Raw genomic sequence first — 12,692 nt, forward strand, 5'->3', positions numbered from 1 at the left:
CAATGCACACTGGAAAGCTGCCACTATTTCGTCCTCCTGGAGAATGAACGTGTCTATTTCATCCCCAAACTCTACAAACATATTGGCCTGGAACACCTCTCATTTTTCACTCACTCATATTTCAGCAAGCTGTTTGTCATGTCATCATGGCCCACCTCCAAATCTACCTGGATGACCCTGACTTGTATCCGGACTCCATGTTCGGCTTTCACCCCAGCTGTCAACTCAAGATGTCATGCTCCAGCTTTCTGTGGATGATCTGCACCCCGAAACCACAAGCAATCTCGAGCTGTACTTCCGCTGGACATTACTAAAGCGCTCGACAGTGTACGACACACCACCATTCTGGACACTGTCATCTCCTCATGTCGGATCCCGTGTACCTGTTCACATTACCCTTTCATCGCCCTCCGCTCAGCCGAAATTTCATATAGTTAATTTGCTTTCCATTCCTTCTGTCTTGGCAACAAGTTTACCCCTCAGAGTTCTGCCTTGTCTACTGTTATCTAAATTATCCTCTTACCACTGGAACATGCTCTGCCCAATATCCCGTCCCCGTCGCAAGTATTTTACGCGAATGTATCTTCCTCTAGGTGACCATAAGAAATCTTGTTATGGAGGCCACTTTCCAGGCGAGTGTGAATGACATGAAGATTCTCGTCCGGGATATCGGATTAAACTCTTGCCTCTTCTACCCCGAGGCGTCGCCCCCCTATCTTCTTCTCCATCACTGCCTTCCTTAACGGCCCACCTATTCTTTTCGTCTCTTACCACCGCGTTCTTGGACTTTTCAGCGAAATGGCAAGCTCACTATAATCATCAATTGACTCACATATACTACTCCAAAAGATACACCTCATAACCCGTATTGCAAACTGCCACCAAGGCATGCGCGAGCATGACCTGCGCCGCCTTGTCGAGACTTTTGCTGACAGTTGTTTCAGACATTTTCTTCCTTTCTTTCTTGTACCGAGGAGGCCAAATTCAATATCGTCCTTCGCCAGTCTTATACGTCTACCCTATCCCTTCCCACATTAACATCGACAGCTTCGCTGCTCTGTACGGGCGTCCATAACTCCCTTTCAATTCTAACAGAAGCCCATCGCTCAGTTCAGCTCCTCCATCTCTCCCGCAACCTTCCGGTCCTGGTCGCGCATTTCTATCCATCCCTAAGCTATCCTCTCTTATTGCTATTCCTACCTCACTGCTCCTTCCTTCCCATGTCGCCTTCCTCCGAACAGTGATTCCCTTGCCTAGGATTATGCATCCCAAACACTACCCTTCCAGCAGAGGAGCACGAGCCTCCGAGGTTTGGTATGAGTACGGACAGCAACAGACCGTACCTTGTATGCATCCTGCCCCGTATCGCTGCTACCCATCCCACTCCCTTGCAGTCAATAATAATTCCCTCAGACCCATTCAACCTGCATCAGTCTACACTTCGACTTCCGTGAAGCCGAGGAGGTAGCTGTTATCCTCACTATTGCTGAAATCCCCGCCGAATACATTTAAAGGCGAAAGGCTTTAATGCCTCATGATCGCGTCCGGCGTCCTGTCCCACCATAAGTGTCAATTATCTGACTAAGCCACGCCGGGCACATTTGAAACACATCGTAGTTCTGTCTAGCGTCGTGCAAGAGCGGTTGCCATGGAGACCTCCACCGCTAGTTAATGGTAGATAGTGACCGAAAAGGATAGTGGTAGTTAGAGGTAGAGACAGCGATAATTATATTGACAGATTTGACTGACTATGAGGTCACTACCAGCTGATGTCTTGACAAGCCGTGGCGTCATGAACGAATGCGACGTCATCATGCTGTCGCAACAAGCCATGTCTAATAACCGGACCTGACGTCATGATGATGTCACATCCAGTTATGACGTCAAGATAGGTCATGACGTCACCAGGCAATTCACGCATATGCGAAGCTGACCCGACCAGGCATCCGATCCAGGACTCCGTGCGGTGCTTTTCATTTGACGCATCCTAGAAAGACTTGAAAAAAAAACATCACCAAATGCAACCTCAAGGGCCACGCAAACCTGCGAAATATACTAGCAATCTACTTGATTATTGTAAATTATAAAAAAATGAGTACAAAAAAAGTTGAATTAACGTGATCCAAAAACGTACCGTGAAGATACTGCGCAACGGTGATTTCTTTAGAGCAATAAATAAATTTTGCACTAAAAAAGATCATTGGCGGGCTTGAAATACGCTCTTCTTAGTTTTCAGACTAGTTCACCTGATGGTCGCCAAATTACGCTGCTCAGAGGACCGCAGCGTGGAGAAAACGGAGTTATGCCAGTTGTTGCAATTATTCACATTGTAAAAATTAATTTGTGTTAAACCAGTCTCCCGGTGTTGTGTGCTGTGTATAAATGTGTTGGTAATATTAGAGTAAGTTCCAATTGCTAGTCTTTGTACAACATCAATAAAAGACTTAATTTCTCCTTGGGAAATGCACGCTGGTAATTGCAACTTGCCGTTTCTTAAAAAGGGGGGAAACATGCTTCCCCTGCTGCCACGCCGCAGCACTTCATGTAACTTTAGGCAAAGTACAGAGTCGTCAACTTCTAGCTATAACACAGTCACAAATTTCAAGGTGACACTGCTTCCTAACCGCCCATGCGAAGCCTGTCGTGACGCTGGGACTAAGTCGACCCGGCCTTCACTTGGTAGCGTGCAGAGACTCCGGGTTGATGAAGGATTCAATCTTCGAAGTTGGTAAAGTATATAAAAGTAGATTTCATGGAACTTTTAGAAAACTTATTTACATGAAAAAAGGGTATATCAGCAAAATGACAAGCGTTAAGAGTTCATAGCGAGAAGCGTCTGGACGAGCCGTTTACCCAGGGCTCAGAGCGTCATTTCGCCCTCTGCAACGTCCCTAAATCCCCTATGTTCAGCCCCTCTCCGAAGATGCTGACCAATCAGTTCCAGGGCACACACCTCAAATATCGGCAACCAGCCGAGCACATCACTGAACTGATGGTCTGATGCACTGACTGGTCCAGTATTGTTTCGTCGGGCGGGGTCACTTGTTGTCGGGTAGAGCTTGGGAACGGCGAGGAGGAAAATTTCGATTCTTCTCTAAAGATCCGCTATGTTGGTTCCGGCAAGTGGATTTCCTACTCAGAAACCCAAGTGTACTGCTCCCAGCATTGCCCCTTTCCGGCTATTGCAACTCTTTCCTTCATTCACGGGAAACCCTCTAATGGAAGTAATCTTCATGCTCCTTTCTTCTCCTGTACGTCAGCGGACGTGTCACTCCGATCGTCTCCTTTGGACAATAAGCATTCCTCAGTTGAGAATAGCGCCTCTCGACGGGAAGGGTGAACAGTTGGACAAAAGCACTTCAGCTATTTCTCACAGGGCGACGTTTTTTTGTATTTTTCTTGCTTTTTCTTGACAGGGACAACTGAGCAGTTGCAGGGTCACGACAAAGCAGAGCATGCTCACACAAAAAGATCCCTGGGAACAGGCTCACTTAGAGCCCTTGCACCAACAGCACATATCAATACCATGTCCACAAGTGCACAATAGTGCGCGCAAGCGCGGACCATGCACGGTCACAACAGCCTCCCCCCCCCCCCCCCCCCGCCAGAAGAGTCACGGAGGGCAGCAGTCGCAGCTGCTGCATGAAGAGACGACTTAATGGCGTGCACATGAACGCTTGAAGCTCGCTGTTGCTTGTCGCATTGTCTTGATTGTCGTAGGCCAAATTGCTTGAGCTGTCCCTGAAACTCAACCACATGTCTAAGCAAGCACTCGGCTCCCGTCTGAAGAGACCAGGTCAAAAGAAAACAGCCATCGTTGTCCGAGAAAAGCACACACTCAAGACTCTAAGCACCCACGTATGCCTAGAAAACCAAACGTGCTGCTTTACATAGTCACATATATACAAGCGCACGAAAAAAAGAACCTGAGTATCAATTTGGATACATGGTGAGGAGCTCCTCGGACCGCTTAGAAACAGCGGCGAAGCGCGTCCGCATTCCCATTTAACTTCCCCTTTTTGTATCTTATTTCAAAATTGTACTGCTGTAAAATCAAGCTCCACCTCAGAAGGCGACTGTTCTTCGATGTCGCAGTTTGCAGCCAAGCCAGGGGAGAATGGTCCGTCTCTATGGTGAATTTGGCCCCTCCAGGATAGCACTGGAATTTTTGAATGGCCCATACAATGCAAGCGCCCTCTTTCTCTGACGCGCAATGAGCCCTCTCTCTAGATCTCAGTTTTTTGGTCAGGTAGAGAACGGGGGGCTCATTACCGTCGTCATCCCTCTGCACATAAGGCTTCAAAGATTGCAATGATAAATGCTCACTTCTTTACGCCTACCGGGGATTTTCACTGCGTAGTTAGTGTTAGAAAGCTTTGCAACGACTTCAGCAGGTCCTTCCCACTGTACTTCGAGCTTATTCTGCCTTGAACCTGTCAGCAAGATCACCTGGTCCCCGATACAAAACGTCCTTTGACGGGCTGACTTATCATAGTATGCTTTGGAACGAGCCTGGGCTGATTTCATGCTGGCCTGAACGAGTTCCTTAGTGTTATGTAAGCGATTCAGGAGGTTCAGAATGAATTCTACTACTGTTGGGTCTTCTCCGCGCCCCTCCCAGGCTTCGCGCACCATTCTCAAAGGTGAGCGCAGTGACCTTCCGTACACCAACTCAGCTGGGCTAAATCCAGTGGATTCGTGCGGCACTGACCGCAAAGCGAAAAGTGCTGCAGGCAGGCAGGTATTCCATTCGGGCTTGTTTTCATAGCACATTCCCCTCAGGACGCGTTTGAGAACAGAATGCCATCTTTCTACTCTGTCGCTCTGCGGATGGTGGATCGAGCTGTGCACTACCTTAATGCCGTATCGCTCGAGAAATGAGGTGGTGAGGACACTTGTGAAAACGCTACCCTGATCACTTTGGACCTCGGAAGGGAATCCAACTCGTGGAAACACTGACAGCAGCGAATCCACTACACTCTCGGACGTCACCTCGCGCAGCGGAACAGCTTCTGGAAACTTTGTGGCTGGGCATAACATAGTGAGGATATAGCGGTACCCTGACTCTGTCACCGGAAGTGGCCAAACTACATCTATTACTAACCGGTGAAACGGCTCGGTAATGATTGGTACTAACACCATCGGAGCTTTCCACTTATCTTGCGCCTTTCCAACCCGCTGGCACGTGTCGCATGACCGTACAAAATTTTCCGTGTCCTTAAAAATCCAGGCCAATAGTATTCTTGCAAGAGTCTCTGCTTTGTTTTCCTTATTCCAAGGTTACATGACCACGAGCTGCCATGGTAAAGTCGCAGTAAGTCTTCGCGGTACTTTTGGGGAACGACTAATTGGCCCGCTCTGCTCCGCGCTTATCCTTGAACAAGCGATACAGCACTCCCTTTCTCATCTCGAAAGAAATATTCTTTGCTGTCTTAGTGGCGCGGTGGCGCTCCCTTATCTTCCGTATCTTGGGATCATTGGCTTGCTCCATAGCTATGTCCTCTCGGGTTCGACTTAGAAGTCTCGTGAGATTACTAGACACTGGCGGCAAGAGGTTACTCTCATGAACGTCCTCATTCCGCGTCTCATCAAGTTCACTTTCAAGTTGACTTATCTGTGATGCCTCGCTCTCAATGTTTTCTGACCCGCTATCTTCCGCATCGACCACTGTTTTAACTGCCGTTTCCTCCGCTGTAGAATTTTCTGGAATGAGCAGTGTAGCTAGTTCTCGCGCCTTTGAACGTGTTAAGGCTTGCACAACTCTGTCTCCGAAAAGGATGCCCCTCTTTCGCAGCAGCATGTCCGATTTGTTGGAAAACAAATACGGATATCATTTAGGAACCTTTCCTGAAACGGCAGCCTCGGTTGTTAACTCGCCGAAAGGGCCCTCGATGACCACGTTCGCGATTGGCAAGCACACACTCTGTTCATCTACTACCTGGCGGATCCATGCACACTGTCCTATATAGTCGGAAGGCGACACATTAGCCGGATGGACAACATCCATCGTAGCGGCCGAATCACGCAGTACCTTGCAAGGCTTCCCGTTGACTACTAGGTCCTGCATGTAGGCTTCCGAAAGCTTCATGTTTTCATCGCAGTCACTGACATACGAGAAAGCAATCTTTTCTTTCCGGCAGTTGACGGCAATGTGACCCTGCTCATTACACCTAAAGCATGTGAGCGGCTTCCTAGCCTCAAGCTTGTTTTTTGTGTTCTGCGCGTTGGTCACTTCCCCACTTTCTTCACTGCCGTCCTTTCTGGGGAGTTTGCCTGAAGAAGCCTTCCTTTCTTCGTTTGCAACTCTAGCAAAGTGCCTTTCCTGATGGTTATTCACACTCAACTTGGGATTGCGGGGCCTATACACTGCTGGGTTGCTGAATTGTCGGCGTGAAGCGTACTCCTCAATGAATTTAGCAGCTTCAGTTGCCGACTTAATGTCGCCACGGTCCTGTAACCAATGTCTGTCTTTTTCTGAAAGGAGTTACAAAACTCCTCCAAAAGAATTCGCTCGACTACAGCGTCCCTATTACTGTAGGAATCAGTGCTCTTTAGCCACTCGCCCAAATTGACTCTTAAATTGTACAGGAATTCAGGGCAACTCTCGTCTCTGGACTTAGTAGCTTTCCGAAAACGTTGTCTGAACGCCTCGGCGCTAAGCCTTCACCTTCTCGTAGTTGTCCGCGTCCTCCTTGCTTAGCCGTGCGACAACCTCCGCTGCCTCGCATGGCAGAACCGTCAATAATCTCTGATAACAAGTGTCTCGCTGGAAGGACAGTTTTTCGCAGGTTCGCTCAGTTAGCCAGATACAGACCGATATCCCCTGATATCACATATGGCTGCATGTACTTTGACATCTTGAAATCTTCCTCCTTGTTGAGAAGAGGTAACGCTAGCTGGGGACAATTGCCCGACCTCTTGCTCAACTCTACTTCTAATTTCCGGAGTTCAATTTCTTGCTCCAGCCTTTTTGCTTCTCTCTCAATTTCACGCTCACGCCTCTTTTCCTCTTTTTCCCGCTCTTTCTGCTGTCTGAGCTGCTCCTTTTGTTGTCTGATGAGGTTCCATGCTTCACTGAGCTCCTCATCATCGGTTCCCAAAGCAGTGATTGCCTTTAAAATCAAGGGTTTTCGTGCCAGACCGCTTGTATCAATTCCCAATTCTTCACACAATAGCAACAGTTCCGGTTTCTGCAGCTTTTGTAGATCCATGATCGCTCCGAGTGTCGGCTACTTCCAAAACAACTGTTCAAGCTACCAAACCTAAAGGCGTTTCAACACTCTTTACCAGTTCTAAAATCTAACCCTGTTCTAGAACCTGGTCCACATCAGAAAAAAAAAAGCCAAGCACTCACCCACACATGCGATCGATGTTCCGAGCTGCTCTCTTGTTGGCCGATTGTTGCTCCTGCTTGTTGCTTGAGGTGCCACCTCCGATCACCAGATGTTGTGGCTTGTACCTTCAGATGCCACCTCCGATCACCAGACGTTGTGGTTTGTAGATTCTGATCCACCTCCAATCACCAGAAGGTGTGGCTTGTAGATTCAGATCCCAACGCTGGTCACCAGTTGTCGTGACGCTGGGACTAAGTCGACCAGGCCTTCACTTGGTAGCGTGCAGAGACTCCGGGTTGATGAAGGATTGAATCTTCGAAGTTGGTAAAATATATACAAGCAGGTGTAATAGCACTTTGAGAAAACTTATTTACATGAAAAAAGGGTATATCAGCAAAATGGCAAGCGTTAAGAGTTCATAAAGAGAAGCGCCTGGATGAGCCGTTTACCCAGGGCTCAGAGCGTCATTTCGTGCTCTGCAACGTCCTTAAATCCCCTATATCCAGCCCCTCTCTGAAGATGCTGACCAATCAGTTCCATGGCACACCCCTCAGATATCGGCAACCAATCGAACACATCACTGCACTGATGGTCTGATGCACTGACTGGTCCAGTATTGTTTCGTCGGGCGTGGTCACTTGTTGTCGGGTAGAGCTTGGGAACGGCGAGGAGTTAAATTTCGATTCTTCTGCAAAGATCCGCTATGTTGGTTCCGGCAAGTGGATTTCCTTCTCAGAAACCCAAGTGTACTGCTCCCAGTATTGTCCCTTTCCGGCAATTGCAACTCTTTCCTGCATTCACGGGAAATCCTGTAATGGCCGTAATCCTCATGCTCCTTTCTTCCCCTGTACGTCAGCGGACGTGTTACTCCGATCGTCTCCTTTGGACAATAGGCATTCCTCACTTGACAATAGCGCCTCTCGACGGGAAGGGTGAACAGTTGAACAAAATCACTTGCGGCTATTTCTCACAGTGCGACGTTTATTTGTATTTTTCTTGACGTTCCCTTGACAGTGCCAACTTGTCAGTTGCAGGGTCACGACAAAGCAAAGCATGCTCACTCAAAAAGATTCATGGGAACAGGCTTACTAGAGCCCTTGCACCAACAGCACATATCAATACCATGCCCACAGGCGCACAATTGTGCGCGCAAGTGTGGACCATGCGCGGTCACAAGCAGAACCTCAGTGTCGCTCTGTTTGTATCAGTTTGCATCCACATATGCGCCTGTGCAGCACGCAATTTTGCTTTGAAAGCTGTGGCCATGTTATATTCATAAGTGGACGACCATGTACATACGCTTTAACGGTGAATGGCGTAGTACTTTGTTTTTCGAGAGAGATATTATAGAAAAGACAACATATCATCGGTCGTATAAAGAGACTCCCTCAGCGCTTTTACCTCCCTCTCCTCTTGTAAACTGCATAAGAACCCAATCCTCAATTCCCTCTCTAGCAATCTAATGTATGCTCTTAATATACAATCTCAAATTACAGTGCGTTGGGTACCAGGCCAGCTTTGCATACTCGGTAATAACGGAGCTGCTAACCTTGATGTCTCAAATAGTCTTCTAAACTCACAGAAGTTGAGAAGATAATATATCAAAATCTCAAGCAACACATTGGGCACAGGATTTGGCAAGAATGGCCAAGAGGAATGGGACATAATGAATGAAAATAAGTACACACAATAAATACAAGAATAGGTCACGCATGGGTAACTCTTTCATATATGTCTTAACGCACTGTCCGGCGGCATGCGATTCTTGAGATGCAGTGACCGGCTCACGATGATCCATGTTTTAATTAAATATCCGGGACCAGAACAGCAAAGGAGATGCCATTTTCCCAAATTTCACAGTAATCAAATCCCCACTCATCCGTCCATCTTTCTTAGTGAAATCCAATGTGTTTATTAGGGATAGTTTTTAAAGGTAGTCTTTTTGTGCGGAATTTTTATCAAGATCGGCTTCAGTCCATTTGGTCGAGCTTTCATTTAAAGCAACATCAGGTGACTTAATTGCAATCTTCTTAAGAAGAATTGCAGCTAAGGCAGCTTAGCATTTTATAGTGTACATATCACCCATAGTCCTCCCTTTTAAGTGATTATACACAGCGAATGTACTTTTTGGACCTATACAACACTGTTCCTAGCCTCTGAATTACCATTACACCTAGCTCGTTTTATTACCCTGAACTGACCTTCTACCTTGCGTTCGGCGGTATTTGGGCCAAGATTCTCTTGCTCCATAAAGTTCAGCCATAAAAAAATTTATACATGCATCGTGCTCTTCCCCTGTATCACGCAATCTTTACAGCGTGCTCGGTACCATCCTGCTAAAATCATCGGCGGGAATCGCAATGTAGTTAAATAGCTAAGTTCTCTGTGTTAAGTCGGAAATTTTTCTGCCGAGATCGCAAATTTACCGCTTTCATCCATAGGGATCTCCCTCCGGTGCCAGCAGCGGATGTGCACCTGTTGAACAAAGTATGAACTTTTTCCGCCATATTTGATATATATATATATATATATTGTAGTGAACTACATGAGGATATACGAAGACAAGGATGAAGTAGGCGAGAATACCACGAAGACGAGGATAAGGACGACGAAGTGCCGCTGCGCTGCTCGAGCTCTCTTGTGAAGACCTAAACTGGCTGTGTTCTTGTGTGGTTCGCCTTGCAACTTCGAGAGGACTACTATCCCTGTTAAAACACAATAAAAACCCCCTTTCACTTGGTGGAGGTGAGCATTTCCTGCCGCCCTGGAGCTCCGCAGCCGCACACTCCCGACACAAGCAATGACCGACGCTACCACCCCTAGTGCAACCGGCCCCTCATCCGCCGTGCTCTGCGCTGGAGTTTTGCGCCAGCGTGATTCTCCTATCTTCAGCGGAACCGGCGACCATGACGTGGAAGATTGGCTGGCCGCATATGAGCGGGTCAGTATTCACAACCACTGGGACGACAACCAAAAACTCAATAATGTCATTTTCTACCTAACGGACGTTGCAAACCTATGGTTCCGCAACCACGAGGCCGACATCACATCTTGGTCTACTTTCAAGGCTAGTTTTGCCGATATTTTCGGCCGGCCTGCAGTGCGCAAATTGCGCGCTGAGCAACGCCTGCGCGGCCGTGCACAGCTTCCTGGTGAGAATTTTACCAGCTATATTGAAAATGCCGTAGACCTGTGCAAGCGCGTGGACGCTTCAATGTCAGAGAGCACCAAGATTGATCACATTATGCAAGGAATTGATGATGACGCGTTCCAGATGCTTCTGGCTAAAAATCCAGCCACCGTCGCCGACGTTATCAACGCATGCCACAACTTTGATGAATTACGCATGCGCCGTAACATCACTCGCTCTTCGCTCTCACACCCGGCGCCGTTTGCAGCTTTAACACCTGAAGCAGACCAGTCCACCTTGCTGCCACAAATAAAGCAGTTCGTTCGAGAAGAAGTTGCCCATCAACTATCCCTCGTTCGCCAACGTCCTGACGCTCCCACTCCTTTAGTGCCAAAGTTGCAGCATCATCCGCCAACAAGTCGCGGAAGCACTCCCCACGCTTCCTGAAGCTCCTGTTGCTCCTTTGACATACGTCGAAGCACCAGTCCAATATAGTCAACCTGCTGTTCCAGCCCCTTTGACCTACGCGGCTGTGGCTGCGCGGCCACCGCTTGAGCCATCACCACCCATGCAGCCTGTCCCACGCCCTGCACCGCTTCCTCAAACGGCCCCGCTTCATCCTCCCACTCCGCGCTATTACAACCCTTGGCGTACTTCGGACAATCGTCCTATTTGCTACTACTGTGGTTTCGCTGGACATGTGGCCCGTCGATGTCGTCGTCGCATGGCCGAGCCTGCGTCTTCTGATTACTCGCCACCGCTGCTTCGTTCTGCCCACTCTCCGCCTGAGTATGCCACAGAACAGCTTTCGTATACAACCCGTCGTTCTCCTTCTCCGCGTCGCCGGTCACTGTCACCAATGCGCCGTCGACCACCCCCTGCTGACGAGAGAAACTAAGCTTCGCGGTTCCTGAGGCAAGAACTGCGTACTCTGCGAAAAGCTCAAGGCCTCATACTTCGCCCACGAACGTTATAATGATTTCTCTCGATGGTCTGTCCGTATATGCGCTTGTCGATACGGGCGCTGCAGTGTCAGTGATTCATGAGCAACTCTGCCGACGATTACGAAAAGTTACGACGTGTTTTAACGGTTTGTCACTCCGCACTGCCAGTGAAGAAAGGATTGTACATTTAGCAGCATGTACAGCGCGTGTCGTCATTGAAGGTGTTTTGTACAGTGTCGAGTTCGTAGTTTTGTCATCTTGTTCCCACGACGTGATCCTCGGATGGGACTTCTTGTCTAAACATAACGCCGTGATCGATTGCGCCCGAGCTGAAGTAGAATTTTCTGCACTGTGCGACGCACTGCCCGACGACAACCGTTCAGTGTGTCCTCAAAAGCTCACCATCGCTGAAGATGTCGACGTAGCACCAGAGGCTTGTGCCCTAGTGCCTCTTTTGTGCCCTGCTGTGTCAGGCGTTAGTGTTTTATTTACGCCGTCTGCATCCTTAATCCACCGCAAGCACCTGCCGCTGCCATCTGCTGTTCTCGATGTTCACGGTGGCTTCACGAAGCTACTCATTTACAATACACCTCCGCGCCCGATTACTCTGCTACGTGGGGAATCTCCCGGTTCTATTCCACCAGCCCACCTTCTCTCTGACCTGGACGCCTCCGAGACCTACCGCAGTAACTACATTGATGCTCTGCAGTCCGATCCGACGCCTGATTCGTTGCCAGACGACTTCTTTCGAACCGCCATCGATGACGCTCTTCCTTCCACCTACCGGACTCAGCTTGTGGCCCTTTTACAGACATTTCGCTTCGCTTTCGACGCCGCCCACACACCTCTCGGCCGTACTTCCACAGTCGCGCATCACATTCAGACCGGCTCTAACTCGCCTTTTCGACAGCGCCCCTATCGTGTGTCAGCGGCAGAGCGTCGCGTGATCAATGAGCAAGTTGAGGACATGCTACAACGTGGTGTAATCCGTCCATCACAAAGCCCCTGGTCTTCACTAGCGGTGCTAGTGAAAAAGAAAGATGGCTCGTTTCGCTTTTGTGTCGACTACCGGCGCCTCAACAAAATTACCCACGAGGACAATTACCCCCTTCCGCGTATAGACGACGCTCTTGATTGCCTCCAAGGTGCCGAGTACTTTTCATCTCTTGATTTACGTTCAGGTTACTGGCAAGTACCAATGGCCGCCTGCGACAGAGAGAAGACCGCATTTGTGACGCCGGAAGGCCTTTATGAATTTAATGTGATGCCCTTCGGTCTGTGCAG

Source organism: Amblyomma maculatum, chromosome 11 (genome assembly GCF_055883805.1).
Source record: "Amblyomma maculatum isolate TAMU_Amacu chromosome 11, ASM5588380v1, whole genome shotgun sequence".
In the NCBI taxonomy this organism is placed as follows: domain Eukaryota; kingdom Metazoa; phylum Arthropoda; class Arachnida; order Ixodida; family Ixodidae; genus Amblyomma; species Amblyomma maculatum.